Source organism: Sapajus apella, unplaced genomic scaffold (assembly GCF_009761245.1).
Source record: "Sapajus apella isolate SASKATOON/1434 unplaced genomic scaffold, GSC_monkey_1.0 scaffold18, whole genome shotgun sequence".
NCBI lineage: Eukaryota > Metazoa > Chordata > Mammalia > Primates > Cebidae > Sapajus > Sapajus apella.
Window position 1 is genome coordinate 7,442,380 of NW_022436958.1, and position 15,546 is coordinate 7,457,925.

A 15,546-nucleotide genomic window follows, 5' to 3' on the forward strand; every position below is an offset into this window, starting at 1 on the left:
CTGGGAAAAAAGCCTCTTAAAAAGGTTAAAAGACTTCCTAGAGTCACTCACAGCGTAAGTTAGGCAACAGAACTCCAACCCAGACCCTCTCACTCTGGGTCTGCCTAGGGCTTTTCTAGGAATGTGTCCTCTGGAAAGCCTCTAAAGCCTTCTGGATCTAAATCTTTGCCTCTATCAAATAAGGACGTTGGTGGAAAGATGATCTTTAAGTCTCCTTCCAGCTTCAAAATATGATCTTGAAATGTGATTATAAACTAGTAGAATTATAAAAATAAGCAGCAGATCAGTCAACAAATATCTGTTGCAACTTGACTCCAGGCAAGGGTGATCTGATTCTCAAAGTCACATCGGCACACACCCAAATCTAGTTTTTATCACTAGGTGATTCTGTGAACTGGTTATTTTTTTTTCAAAGCTCTATTAGTATCATCATTTTCTTCTGTGTAAATACATCTGTGCAAGCCATTAATATAAACAGTGAGATGAGTATCTGAGTTTAAGGATTTCAATGTTAAACTTTTTAAAGTCTCAACTGCTAGAAATTAAGTATTACAATAGAAATTTGGATGGGTTACATATTTTATCATATTTCAACGAGTTTAGTCTCAGTGCAAGGAAAAAATACAATCAATTTGTTGAAAGTGAATGATAGTACTTTTAGGTGGTGGCTCTTCAGGAGGAGTTTGCACCTCAAATTACTTTATTTGTAAATAGGATAAAATTCATTTACTTTAAAGAGGCAAGAAAGAATAGTTATCTAGTTGTTTGCTTACTGAGACCCTGGATCTTTTCACCAAAGTTTTGAGGTATAACTTATATTTTTGTAATTAAGTGCCCTGAGATCACCTGGTGAATTATGAGCTATCACATCAAAATATCCAAGTGCCATGCAAATCCTCTTATCCATTCACTTCAAGGTAGGATACACATGCATAATTGAAATGAACCTGTAATAGATATACATATAACTAAATACTAAGGGAGGCCTTTATTTTCAGTAATTACCTTTAGGAAGTACAGTCGAGTATGCTTATTGTCTACCTTTAATGTATGAGTAGGGTGTTCAGCCCTTCTTATTTAAATTTTATGCTGGATAACAAATAGTTAAGATGGCATACAGTAGAGAAAATTGCAGGGTATTGAAATGTGATTCAATATAGAGGAATTGAGTAGACTTTTCTGTGTATGTTTTGCAACAGCTGATTGGAGACTTTTTGATTTTTGAGTACCTTTCAATGTAGAATGAAAGTCTGAGAATTGAGTTTTCGTATCTCCACATTCGAAGCCGGGTAAAACCATTCCACCTGCTAAATGATGTTATACATATCAAGATTAGTTTCTTCTGAAATCACCAGGTGCATTCCATTTCTCATGTCATATAATATTCTGTTACCAGCATTCATAGTTTAAAATAAGATTTAAAGAATGTATAGACAAAAAAAAATAGAGATATAAATGTGACAACTATTTACATAACCTACATAGGATATGCTGAAGAGCAAGATTGATTATTTCTTTTTAGTTTTATGTATGTTTTGTTTTGTTTGGGTGAAGTAGGGTAAAGGAAGGTAGAAATGAATAGTTATGAATTGGCTATTATCTCTATCATAAGTAGATAGAAAAATTTGAATATATTAGTTGCAAAACCAATGTTATTGTATTTTGTTAGCTGCACTTCCAATGCATAAATCTCAGCACTCAAGATGTCACCATAAAATTTTTCACTAAACCTTTGTTTTAAAGTATTTGAAAGGACATCATTCCATGTGGGAATATTACATACAGCCACTGATTCAACAGTAACTGAGAACTTATGTACAAAACATTCTTTACATATTGACAAATATTTCTAAAAAATGAATTGGTATTTTTTGTTGTTGAGTGTTTCATGAGTGACCTTTACCTCTGTAGACATATGCAGTTTTCAGTTTTTTGGGTGAGACTTTCAAAATATTTTTTTAGAGTGTTCAATGTTAGCAGTGACATTTTTACAGTGATTTCAGAGCCTTGTAGTTTAGAATATTCTATTTGCTTTATTTCTAATTACTTATACCATCCTCGTTTTAAATCCTGTGCAGATGTAATTGACAGTGATGATATACAATATGTATGAAATGAGCTTTTTCCTATCAGTGGTGTGTGTCATGCAAGACTCCATTGCAATATTTACAGTTAAACTAAACTTTTTAGAACGAGCAAAATTGCATTTGTTTTGCAGATTTGCTCATCATTAAATGTGAAACATTTCACATTTGTCTTTTTGAGTAATTGGCTTTTTAAAATGATAAGGTGCTCTGAACACTTGTTATGTGGATAGGTCTGACGTTGTATCCCAGAAATCCATATGCCATACAGACAGAACAGAAGAAAGATATTCACAAGCATGTCACAGATTGGACTAAAGCAAGCCAAAAACCCAAGTGCCATGGCATTAACAATAGCACCAGATTTACTGTCACGATCACAATCTGTGCTGCATCACAGACAGAAGGAGAACTTTTGATAGGTAACACCTCAGTGTTTTTTTAATCTTTTTGGCAAATTATCATTTATCATTATATTTTTGCCTGCCATATAATATTATTACAATGATATAAAAAATGCAGGATAAGTTTATTAAGCCCCAACAAAAGAACTGGCTTATTTAGTCAGGCCATGCAGGATTAAAAAAAGAGGGCAAGATATTCTGTTGTTTTATTACAGATCAAACTAAAGTTGGAAAAATAGAAAACAGCAAAGGTACGAGGGAAGATTTAGCTTCTTTTGAGTTCACAAAAGGAAATGGCTTATTAGTGACAGAGAAAACAAAAGAATTACTCTGCTTGAGAACTTGAAAACTCTGATGTTTTCAAAATATGTGGTTCCCCAGGAAAAAAAACTCACAGCTAATTTTATTTTCTAAATTGGAAGGGGGGTAGGCTGGGGACTATTTTGAGATGTGAAATTGTCCAATCCTTTCTGCTCTGTGTGCATTTCCCCATGATGCAGATATGAAGAGACCACAATTCACAGGATGTCCCAATAGGTACTAAAAAAAGATTTACAAAATCACAGCTTGAGAAAGAGCCTCATGTTGGGCTGATTGAAAGAAAAACCCCAGAAACACTGCACAGAGATTCCTGGCATCAAATAGAGAAACATCAGTCGATTGTTTTTCTTAATTGAAGGTCACTTTAGGAATTCCATGAATTTTTTTTTTCCACCTGTCTGTTAGCTGTCTACCTAGCTAAGGAAATTTCTAGAGGACAACCTATAATTATCTCATAGAAGAATATATTTTTAAGTCATCTGGTTTTGTTAACCTAATTTCAAATATTAAAACCTAGTTTCTCAAAGATTTAAAGGATTCAAGTTAAACCTTAAAAACTTAATTAGTAAAATGCTAAGCTATATAAGTATAGCTATGCGGAAACAAAGGAATATCAGTCCATAAGTTAACTTCAAATTTAGTTGGCTGAAATAAGAGATGATATATTCTAAAGTAAATAAATATAGTTTGTATCCTCTTCAAACCATGTTTTTCCACCAAAATTATGATAATTTTTTTTTTATTTTTTATCTTTTTAGCATGGAAACCAATAAGACTGATTCCTAGTCTTGTGTCAATTTGGAGACCCGGGTGTACTCTTTTCTTTCAACACTCCACTTGCTAATGTCTGTTTTCCTTAAAGCTCTGATGATTATTTACTGTAGACCACTTCCATTTCACAAGCCTCACTGTCACGGGACTTAATATATGCCTTTTAATTTTCAAACTCCATCAACTCAATTTAACTTATTTTTCACTAACTCAGAGATAGATTAAGTATTGTGAGGGTTACAAAGAAGCACATAATAGTTACTATTTTCAAAAATATGTATGTGTTACTAGGGATCAAATTAGAAAAAAAAAAAAAAAGATACTACCCCAAACAAAAACACAACCAATTTTTAAACTGTTTTTTAAAATTATATAATTCATAATGATGGAGAAGGTATGCTCAGAAATGGAAGAAGTATGTAAGTGAGATATGAAAACAGACCAGAAAAAGACTGGAGTTTCAGGAAATGTCAAGGTAAGTGTGCATATGTACATGTGTATATGTGTATGTGTAACCTCAAATACAATTCTTCAAATTTTGTAAAATAATCATTCTATAAAATCACTCAATCCCTTTTATTGTTGAGTTTCTGAGTACATGAAGCTAACATAAACAGCATTTAAATTTTCACCAGAGACAACTATCCATGCAAGACTCACCGGGAGCTGCACAGTAAAGATCATATACTTGGTACAGGGATGTAATTTTTTTAAATAGAAGGGTAGGGAGCCACATTACTCAAGACTTATTGAAGTGAGAGTAGATTGCAGTTTCTCCAGTTTAAATGGAAAATCCCGATAATGTTTACTGGCTTTGGAGTTGTTGAGAAACATGATGCAGTCATGATATTAAAGTTATTAAATATTCATTTATTAAAAGGAAGGGAGTCCAAAGACATCATGGTGGCAAACGTTGGCATCAGTAAATAGGGGGTAGAATATTCTGATGATGCTGAACATTTGAAGGACAATGGAAACATAAACGATCATATACCGTGGGCAAAAGGGATGGAGAAAACAAGAATGATAGAGTTCTGGAACAAGAATTGGTAAAGGCAACGATAGTGGCAACGATGGAATTATGAAAATCTGGAAGGCAAAACATTTTACGGAATAAATTTCTATGGGAGTAACAGTTGATAGAGACCCTAAGATATGTATAGAATATAAATGAATAGATTGACAGAAACAGATGGGATCAAATTATAGACTGAAAATGTTGGTACATTTCATTTAATCTAACAGAAAAATTTATATTTTTTTCAGGAACATGTTTATCACCTAAAGCGTGGTATACTTCTAATTTAAAATAAATATCTGATACTGTATATGTGGGTTTCCATTAGGTTTGTATTAGTTTATTAATGTTTGATTTAAACAGTCATTGTTCAGCTTAAACAAGATATAAACTATGAAGTCATGTTTGATTTAGAAATTCATCAGCAAACAGTTATGAGTTTCTATCAGGCGCCTGGCACAAGTTAGGGACAGTTCTTGGAGAAGCTCTGGCATAGAGCAACGAAAAGAAGATGAGTGTCTCATGAGGCAACAGCAATAAGGAAAATTGGTGAATTGAGTTTATAAAATAAAAAAATTAATAAGGGGACTCACAGTCATGCTCTTAAAATTAATGAAAATTATTATTACTTAGGTAGTGGTGAGAACTTACACACTAAAATACAAACAGATTCTGTTGGGATACACAATATGAAGTTTCCCAAAGGCTACCTGAGATGAAACCCATATTATCAAAATTTACAACTTACGTGAAATCAATCAGGAGGTGAGATTTTTCTCTCTTTGCAATGATTCCAAAGTATGCAAAGTATCCAAAGTATGAAGATAATTTCTGAAAATTCAAGGTGAATTTTAGAATGACAGAGTTAACCCTTGCTAAATGATTTGTAATGCAAATAAATCCTTTTAACAAATTCTATACCAGTTTAATGTGTGGTAGGAGAAAGCATTTTAGGAAGTACATCTAGTAAGTTTGATGTTATAAGTTATACCTTCTATAGCAAAACAAATAAATAAATGTCGATGAGCAAGGTTTTATTTTTCTTTATTTGTTTTATATTGTGGCCTTAATCAAATTTTACTTATCGTTTTGTGTTTTTTATTTTTTGAAATGTTCCCTCTATGGGAATTCATTATTTTCACAGCTATCCTTGTAAATTTTAACACTTGCTTCATCAACTTAAGCAGAATTTACTCCCTTTATAAAATATAAAAAAAATTTCACCCCTCTTTTCACAGTGTCATAAACTACATATAGATTTATTCATCATATTTATCATATTTTTATTTTGCAGGTTGACAATATTTATATTTTCTCCTGTCACTCTAATTCTCAATGAGTTTTAGCTTAAGGAGTGTCTCTCATTTTATGTAACAACTTTCTCACCTGGAGATTTTTTTTTTTTACTATTTTGATTATTGATCGGTTGGAATCAAATGTACTATGAGACTCACTGCTCAAGGCAATCTTTCTGGGTGCCTTTGTGTGTGAACATACACTTGATTACCTACAAAGTGCTTGGGTAATGCTTCATTTCTACCAGTATGCTAGACTTTCTCCATCACTTTTTGCGTAAGAATATTGATATAAAGAAGTCTGAAGCCAGTCTGTTTTTGCTCTAATAAGTGACTTCATATTTCTACCTTGAGGTCCATAGGACTTTTCTCTTTGTCCATAAGTTCTGGTAATGCTGCAAGATCATATTTTAGGATTTTAATTCTGTGGCAATTTTTTCTAGAACACTTACATCTTATCTACTTGTAAATTCAGTTTTTTTCTCTATTTCAGGGGAGTTTTCATCTGTCAGATCTTTGAATATTTTTGTTTCATTTTATTTCAATTTTCGTTTTCGACTTTACCAATAATGAGCATTTTACATGTCTTTTGTTATTTTCTCATATCTATTGGCTTTCATAAATGAATGTACCTCAGTTAATAATTTTTTTACTAGTTTGTATTTTGATCTTAGTATTTTTACCATGTGCCCATATTTGGTAAGCTAATGTTCAATTTTAAGAGTTTGTAATTCTAGTTTTAATGTCTTTTTTACCAAAATATTCTTTTTTACCAAAATATTCCTTTTTACCAAAATATTCTTTAGAAGAATGTTGTCTGTTTATACGTTATGACCTCCGAGGGAGTAGATTCTTTTCAGCTATACCATTTGCTTTTAATTTCTAATTATAGAATGTTGCAATTAAGAGGTGTGGCTTTTGTGAATACATTGATATTGTCTTTGTGGCTTAAGCTACAGTTAACATTTTTAAATATTTCAAATACTCTTGTTTATGATATGTGTAGACCATTGTGTTTATATCATTGTGTTCTTTAAATCCTCATGTTCCTACTTTGTTAATCTGTCAATTTAAATTTGTCTATATGCTTGTCAATATATTATGGATTTTCAAGCTTATTCTTGTATTTCTGACCATTTTTGCTTTATGTACTTTATGTAATCAGGCATTATTATGTTTTCTCACATAAAATACAACTTACCAAGATAGGCTACTTCTAGGGTAGCACTAGGCACCATACTACATGAATTTCATATTCTGTGTCTTAACACAAAGTTTATTTTTTGATCACATCACAGTTCATTGAGTGTGTTCTCTGTAAGGCAATGAACACCATGGTCATTTAGGGACTCCTATTTCTCCCATCTTATGATTCCATCTTCTATTAGTGTCTCAGAGCACTCTCCATTCAGCTAATGGGAAAGGAAAGGGGATGAAAGTTGTACAAAAGAACAGCAAAGGACCAGGTCTGGAAGTGGTGGATTTACTGTTTGTATTCTTTAAGCACCCATAGCTATAAGGGAGGATGGGAAATGTGGTCTAGCTGAGTTCCTACATGGATGAAAAAATTCTAGTGAAAAATAGAAATATTTGGGCTACCATTTAATGCTTGTTCCTATAATACCTTTTGTTTTCTGAACATTGAAATTTTATTTTATAATATTTCATGAGTATATGCTTGCATCCTTCATTTCAACTTCATTGTTTTCTTAGTTTTGTCTCTTGTGAATAGTGTATTGATAGATTTCTCTTTCTCTTTTAACTCAGCCTCATAAGCTGTATTCATTAATGGGAAAATATAACCCATTCATATTTTTTTAAGATGAATGAATTATTTAATATTTCTGTGATTTTATTTTATGCTAATTTTTAAACCATAAGTAGTCATTATTTTCTTTAGTATTTTCTACCTTTAGAAAATTAAATGACTTTATGGAGTCTATTTTCATCCATGTAGTGGTTTAGAAATTACCATTCATTGAATGAGTCAAGATTCTGAACATGCTTTTTTTCCCCCCAGTGGAAATGAAAACAACAGCAACAACAAACCAAAACCTCCTGGGATATCCTTCAGGTAGATAATGGTTTTTTGTTGCTTTGATGGAAATATGACAGGAGAGTAGGACTAATATTTGTGTTCATATTACCATTTTGATAAAATCCAGTATTCTCTTCAAAATCTTTGATTTCATTTTCTTTTATTTTGTGTATTTTACCTCACCTTGTCTCTGTACTTATTCTACTTTTTGCTATTTTAATGTGTTTTAATTTTTGGAATAATTTTTCTTGTAATACTCAATTCTTTTGAGTTCTGAGTATGCTCATTTTATATTTTTGCCAAATTACCTTTTCTTTTACCATTTGCATTTATTCTTGGGTGTTTGTTTCAATAGGTCCAAGTTCCCCTAGAAAAAATTGTGTGTGACATTTTCTCCTGTTTTCTGCAGTAATTTTTCTTCTGCTGTGGGTTTTTAAAGTCTGACTTGTGGGGTTTTCTAAATCTCTTTTCCCTGTCACTCTTTTCTGAAGAAGTAAAAGCAAGAATTGTAGTGACTGTGCCTGAGTCCCATAAACAGAATATTCTCTGTTCATTAATCGTAGTATAGAAAGGGTTGATTTCAAATTCAAACTATTTAATCTGAAGAAAGTTATTAATTTTTATTTGAATAATCTCTCTCTCTCTTTCTTTCTCTCTCTCTTTCTCTCTTCCTCCCTTTTTCCCTCCCTCCCTTCCTCCCTCCCTCCCACCCTCCCTTTCTCCCTCCCTCCCTCTCTCCCTTCCTCCTCCTCCTTTTCTTCTCTCTTTTCATATTCTTAATGTACATACTACATTTGTGCACTTTTCTATATCTGGACTTCTGCTTCTTTTCCTTCCTTACTGAAACTCTGGACCACGCTATTAAGATCTCTTCCATCTTTAGGCTGCATATATCTAAGCCTGCTACTATCTTTGAGAACATGTTATGAAATGTTAACATGTTCTTTGGAGCACATTGATATATAAAGCATGTTCTTTGAAGATACAAGTCTAACGATCTAAAAGTTGAGATTAGATTAAGAATTTCCCAACATCTACTTTCTTAGAACTCCCCCACTCATTATGCTCATAGTTCTTATATCATTTTTGCCAAAGATAATTTCAAGCAGATTAAAAACTCCATAGATATCACTTATACTCTTGAAATACATCAATATTGTGTATGTGTTCAAGTACTTCTATTATGCAGATAATTGCAAAAAAGTAAAAGAAATGCCTTTAAATAAAGATGGTATTAGAAGCATTTGATTAGAATTTATACATGTCTAAAACATTCATTTTTAAAATTTTCATAAGTTAGAACACATCAAACTTCATCAGTGTAATAATTAAAAAATATTTTAACCATTCAGCAAATAAAATTTTCTGTGGTTTGGGAAGGAAGAATGATAGCTTAAATTAATCCCCTTTGTTACTTTGAGATTTTTCTTCATTTGGGACTATAGATAAAAGAAGATATGTTTTCTTTCTTTTAAACTTGGTTTGAAGGGTGTATCTTACATGTATTGCAAACAATATAAAATATGCTGATAATGACATTGCTTAACTATAAATGTTTGACATAGAAAGCAATATGATCTCTGACACTTTTCAGTTTTTCATAATAAATTGAAAATATATTACCTGGCTACCTAACCAGGAGCCACCATGTTAAGCAATTTTATTATAGCTTCAGAAAAAAGCTAGCCTGTGTAAAGCATATTCTTTGAAGATACAAGTCTAACACATTGACACATATATCATACACCCACACCTACCAATAGAAAACAACAACAACACAACAACCTCATTAAAATTAATGAGGCAAATGGTGCTGTTTTTGATGGGACACTAATGAGAGAATCTTTTTTTTAAACCAAATAGAATCTTATTAATTTATGTCAGAAACAGAAGTGGAGACACAGTCATATTAGAAGTGTTAATTCCACAAGGGAATATCTCCAATGGTCCTTTAACTGGGCTTAACCACTTATTTAACCAAACTTATTTAGCTTAATGTTAATGTTACATGATTTAAGATTATTCCTATATCACAGTTTAAGCTCTCTGAAAAATTAATATTTACCTATATGCCCCCATTACAAAGAATAATGCAGTCATTGCATGACAATGTTTTGATCAATGACAGCTCATATATATAATGGCAGTTCCATAGGAATATAATACAGTATTTTTATCATACCATTTCTATGCTTAAATATATTGAGATACACAAATACTTAATTGTTATACTACAATTGCCTACAGTGTTCAGTATAGTAATATACTAGACTAGTTTGCAGCCTACAAGCCATAGGCTATACCATGTAGCCTAAATGTGTGGTAGGCTATACCATTTAGGTTTGTTTAAGTGTACACTCTATGATAGTCCCACAATGACAAAATTGCCTAGGTGCATTCCTCAGAATGTCTCCCTATCATTAGGTGATATATGACTATACTTTGTATGTTACAGGAGCATCCTTTTTTCCCTTTCTTATTTATTTTTGAAATAAATAAATAAAACAGATATTGATCTTTTAAATTGAAGCAAAAATCTTTCTGTAACTGGTATTGATACATATCATTTCAGAGTACTACATAAATAAAAACCAAATCAAATTTTAATTTATTGTACCAACATATTAAAAGTAAAGGTGAATTCTATTATAAAATGGCATATTCTTTATAATGTGAAAATCTATTATTTGTTTTGATTAATCTGATGATTCATGTGATGCTTCATCAACTACTGATGTGGACACATGTGCATAGTAACAAATTCAACTTTGAGACAAATATAAAAAATGTACTTAATGTATTTATTAATTGGCAGCAGTCTATGTGATTATCTATTATAATATAACCACTTTTATGTCAGCATTTTCTCACATTTGAGATAGAATATCTATAGTCCATCCTGGAGAGGAAGAAAGCATGCTAAAATATGTGAGCATTCATTCTGCAAATACTTAATTGAGCACCTCCTTTGTGTCACAGAGTTGTATACATATGTGCTAAGCATTAAGATACATACTGGGAAATAGCAGTTAACAAACAGAAAATAATTATACTCCAATGGAGTTTATATTATAGGTTGTTGAGACTGGAAATGGACAGGAAAAGTAAAACATGTAGGGTATTAAGTGTTGCTATGACAAAGAGAAAGTTAAAATAGAGAGCAGAGACTGGAAGTTTAAATAGGGTGGCCAGAGAAGGCCTCAGAAAGGTGACATTTGAGTAAAAGCTGAAGGAGGTAAGGGTTTTTAAAAATTATGGTTAGGTTTTGTTGATGACATGGATTTATATGATCATGATAGCTTCAATCAGAGTTATAATAAAAAATATAATAATAAAAAAATACAGGCACAGTGGCTCGTGTCTATAATCCCAGTGCTTTCGGAGGCCTAGGCAGAGGGATCACCTGAGGTCAGGAATTCACAACCAGCCTGACCAACATGGAGAAAACCTGTCTCTACTAAAAATATAAAAACTAGTGGGGAGTGGTGGCAGGCATCTGTGATCCCAGCTACTTGGGAGACTGAGGCGGGAGAATCGCTTGAGCTCCGGAAGCAGTGGCTGCAGTGAGCCAAGATCATGCCACTGCACTCCAGCCTAGGCAACAGCAAGACTAACTCAAAAAAGAAAAAAGAAAAGAAAAGAAAAGAAAAGAAAAGAAAAGAAAAGAAAAGAAAAGAAAAGAAAGAAGGAAGGAAGGAAGGAAGGAAGGAAGGAAGGAAGGAAGGAAGGAAGGAAGGAAGGAAGGAAGGAAAGAAAGGAAGGAAGGAAGGAAGGGAAGAAAAGAAAGGAAGGAAGGGGGAGAAAGAAAGAAAGAAAGAAAAGAGAGAGAGAGAGAGAGAAGAAAATACAGTAAGAAAGGCTGCATTAATTAAAATACTTTTAAAATTATATACTTTAAAGACCATGGCAGGATTCATATTTTAGGAACCACAGCCTTTAGTTTTGTATTTAATAATTTAACAGAAAATTGTTGTCTAAATACAAGCATTTAAAGTAATCATTAATCTACTGTTTGGGGATATGTACATTAGTTACTTTTCTATCAAAGCAAGCATTGCATCATTGTGACATGGATTTTGCTTCTGTATTATAGTTATTATATTGATTACTAGTTTTGTGTTTTCTTATTATTCTATAGCTTTATTGAACTTAAGAACCCTACGTATTCATCTTTTTATCTTGTGTACAAAAGCAGAGTAAGTGTGACACTCATTTATTATAACTTTTGAAGAAATTGATCATTCATTCAATAAATATGTGTGACATACTACTGTTTTAAGAACTGGAGATACATTGGTAACTAAGAAAAAATACCTGGACTCATGAAGTCTATATGTTAGTGGAAAAAGTCAATAAGCAAATAAGCAAAAAGTACATGTCAATTAAAAATATATTCTGAGAAAAATCGAGGAGAAAGTAATAGCAAATAGTGAGAAAGTATATACTCTCTTACCTCTTATATCTCCCAGAGGGAGTGATACTGAAGCAGAATCAGGAAGAGAAGGAAGGGGATTCCTGCAAGAGGAATCTAGAAGTCCAAAAGCTCAAGTCTTGCTCAAAGACTCAGAGCAAGAGGCTGGGGTGTGAGAGGAGAAGGGTCAATGCTATAGGCAAATGTTCAGGTCACGTAAACCTGTAAACTGTGATCGGTGTTTCAATTTGAACCAATACGGTCCTTGTGCCAGAGAAGTGACATGATTCTGTTAATATTTTAATGATTGCTCTGTCAGCTGGGTAATGAAATTGAGTGTAGAGGATTAGGAAGAGGCAAGTGGAACAGTTTGGAAGCTCTTGTTATGCCGCTAAGAGGTGGGCCCTGTATTGGTGTAGAGTAGTAGAAACAAGGGTGATTAAGAAAAAAACAGGAACGAACTAAATATAATAGTACAAAGAGAAACGTCATTGAAAATCTATTGTTGGGATTTTCAAATACATGATTTATTGTAAAGGTATTGACAGATAATGGTGATATTTGAATTACATCACTATTTTGCAATTTTTAATAAAAATTCCAGCTATCAAAGTAAAAAATCAGAATCAACTGCAAGAAGTTGTTATTGAGGATGAGTACTGTCTTTTCACACGTTTCTTTTGGAAATGACTTTTACCTATAGTATTAACTGGTAAGTATTGCTTCTTTAAATTAACATCAATTTTGCGGGGGAGTGCTTCTAAGAATTTGTTTGTCTTTAGTTTTCAGCTATTTACTTATGGTATAGCAAGGATTTTTTTTTTTTTTTTAAGTTTATTTATCCTGCTTGAGGTTTGTAGTGGTTTCTGAATCTGTGGCTTAATGTGTTTTGGCAGCTTTGAAAAGTTCTCAGTTATTAGGTTTAAATACAGCTTCTTCCCCTCTCTCTCCTCTTTTACTGAGACCCCAGTTGTATATCTCTCAGACCTTTTCTTGTATCTTATGCTCTTTTCAGAATTTTCCAGTCTTTAGTTTCTCTGTGTGCCTGTTTTATTCTGACCTATTCGGTTTATTTTTCTGTTTACTGTGAAATCTATCTTAATTTCAATTATTATATTTCAGTTCTAAAATTCATTTCATTCTATTGGTTGTTTCCAATAACCTGCCAAAACTTTTCATCTTAATTATGTTTTGAAAATATTGTATCTATACCTAGATTATCTACATTTATTGTGGATCCATTTCCATCACATTTTCTGTTTGTTGTCAATCATTTATTAAGAATCTACTTTTTTAATCAAGTGCAAGACATTACATATTAAAAAGTATAGAGATAAGAATCTGGAGGATGATACTTTATTCCAGAAAGAATGTGTTCTTTTTTATTTCTGGCAGGTCCTGTAGGTTAGGAACAGATCATCTTAATCCAGGTAGAGATTAAGTTTATTTGATACTGGGTTTCTCCCTTTGGGAGGGATGGTCTATTTCTAGTTTGCTCTTCTGTTTAAGGCATAGTCCTTCAGGATCCCAGCTGAATGCCTCAGGGCCTCTTTACCTTGGTGGAATGTAAACCGTAATTTTGTTTCTCAAGCCTGTGAGGCTGCCATCAACTCTGATAAGCTTCTCAGCCTATCACCCGTAACTTTTAATTAATTTTTATTGATTGATTGATTGATTGATTGAGACAGGGTCTCACTCTGTCACCAGGCTCTGGAGTGCCGTGGGTAATAATAGATCACTGTAACCTTGTGTACCCCTTCACTCAAGTGATTCTCCCACCTCAACCTCCTGAATAGGTTGGACTACACGTCCAAGCCACCACAACCAGCTAATTTATTTTTTGTAAAGATGGGGTCTTCCTATGTTGCCCAGGCTGGTTGTGACCTCCTGGGATCAGGTGATCCTCCCACTTTGACCTCCCAAAGTGCTGGGATTACAGGTGTAAGCCACTTCAATGAGCCCCACTCATAGCTTTTAAATGCAGAATACCTCAGGAGAAGCAGCAAGACCAAATTGTGAGCTCACCTGTCTGGGATTCCATTCTCTTCAAGATCTTGGCTTACATGTTTTCTATGTGTTGTTAGCTCTTCAGTGTCCTCAAATGGAAGGTGTGTGTGTGTGTGTGTTTTCTCTGGCAGAAAGTTAATCTGAAACTAGTCAATCATTGCTTGAAACATTTGCTTAATGCAAAAACATGATAGAATACAAAATATTTTAGAGGATTATTAATCACCTTATTGCAAATATTTAGAAAATAAAAAATATGTATGTATATGTATACATATATATGTAATTAAAACGATTTAAAATGTATAAAAATAACCCCAAAGAAAATCTACTAAAGAATTTAATAAAGATAAAAGCCAAAAATGAAACAATGAGGTAGTAAACTACAAATAAACCAGATTTGTGATCAAAAAAACTGAAAATCTTGTCCCTTACAAAGAAACAATGGTAACATTGATAATATTTGACATTGATTGCCAAAAAGAAAAGACATTATACTGGAAATAAGAAAATGACTACAAATAAGAAATGTCTTAGAAAAAATATTTGTGTAAAACTTGATTAATGACTCAAAACATAGATAACATGAATTATTTTTAGGAGAATTTAAGCCTAGAAAATTAACTCAAGAGATTGAAATTTTCTCAAAGGAAAAATTTTGAAAAGTAATAAAATATCTATCCCTGAAAGAGCATCAGGGATATTTTTATAGGTGCATATCACCAAACATTCAAAGACCAATCACTCTCCATGTTACGTAAGCTCTTAGACATAGAAATATGAAAAAGAGGCTGAATGTGGTGGCTTGCGCCTGTAATCCCAGCATTTTGGGAGGCCAGGGCCGGTGGATTACTTGAGGTCAGGAGTTCGAGGTCAGCCTAGCTAACATGGTGAAACCCTATGTCTACTAAAAATACAAAAATTAGCTGGGCATGATGGTGCACACCTGCAATTCCAGTTACTTGAGAGTCTGAGGCCGAATCACTTGAACCTGGAAGGCAGAGATTGCAATGAGCCAATACTGCACAACTGCACTCCTGCCTGGGCAACAGAGCGAGACTCGGAAAGAAAGAGAGAGAGAGAGAGAGAGCAAAGGAAGGAAGGAAGGAAGGAGGGCGGGAGGGAGGGAAGGAAGGAAAAGAAGGAAGAAAAGGAAGGAAGGAAGGAAGGAAGGAAGGAAGGAAGGAAGGAAGGAAG

At 33.1% G+C, this 15,546-nt stretch overlaps 1 protein-coding gene across 6 annotated transcripts in view; it reads left to right on the top strand.

Annotated features, from left to right (window-relative positions):
• The window catches only part of ARHGAP15 (Rho GTPase activating protein 15), a 637,215-nt gene that overhangs the window by 270,450 nt on the left and 351,219 nt on the right, over positions 1-15,546 (top strand). The window lies entirely within an intron of this gene.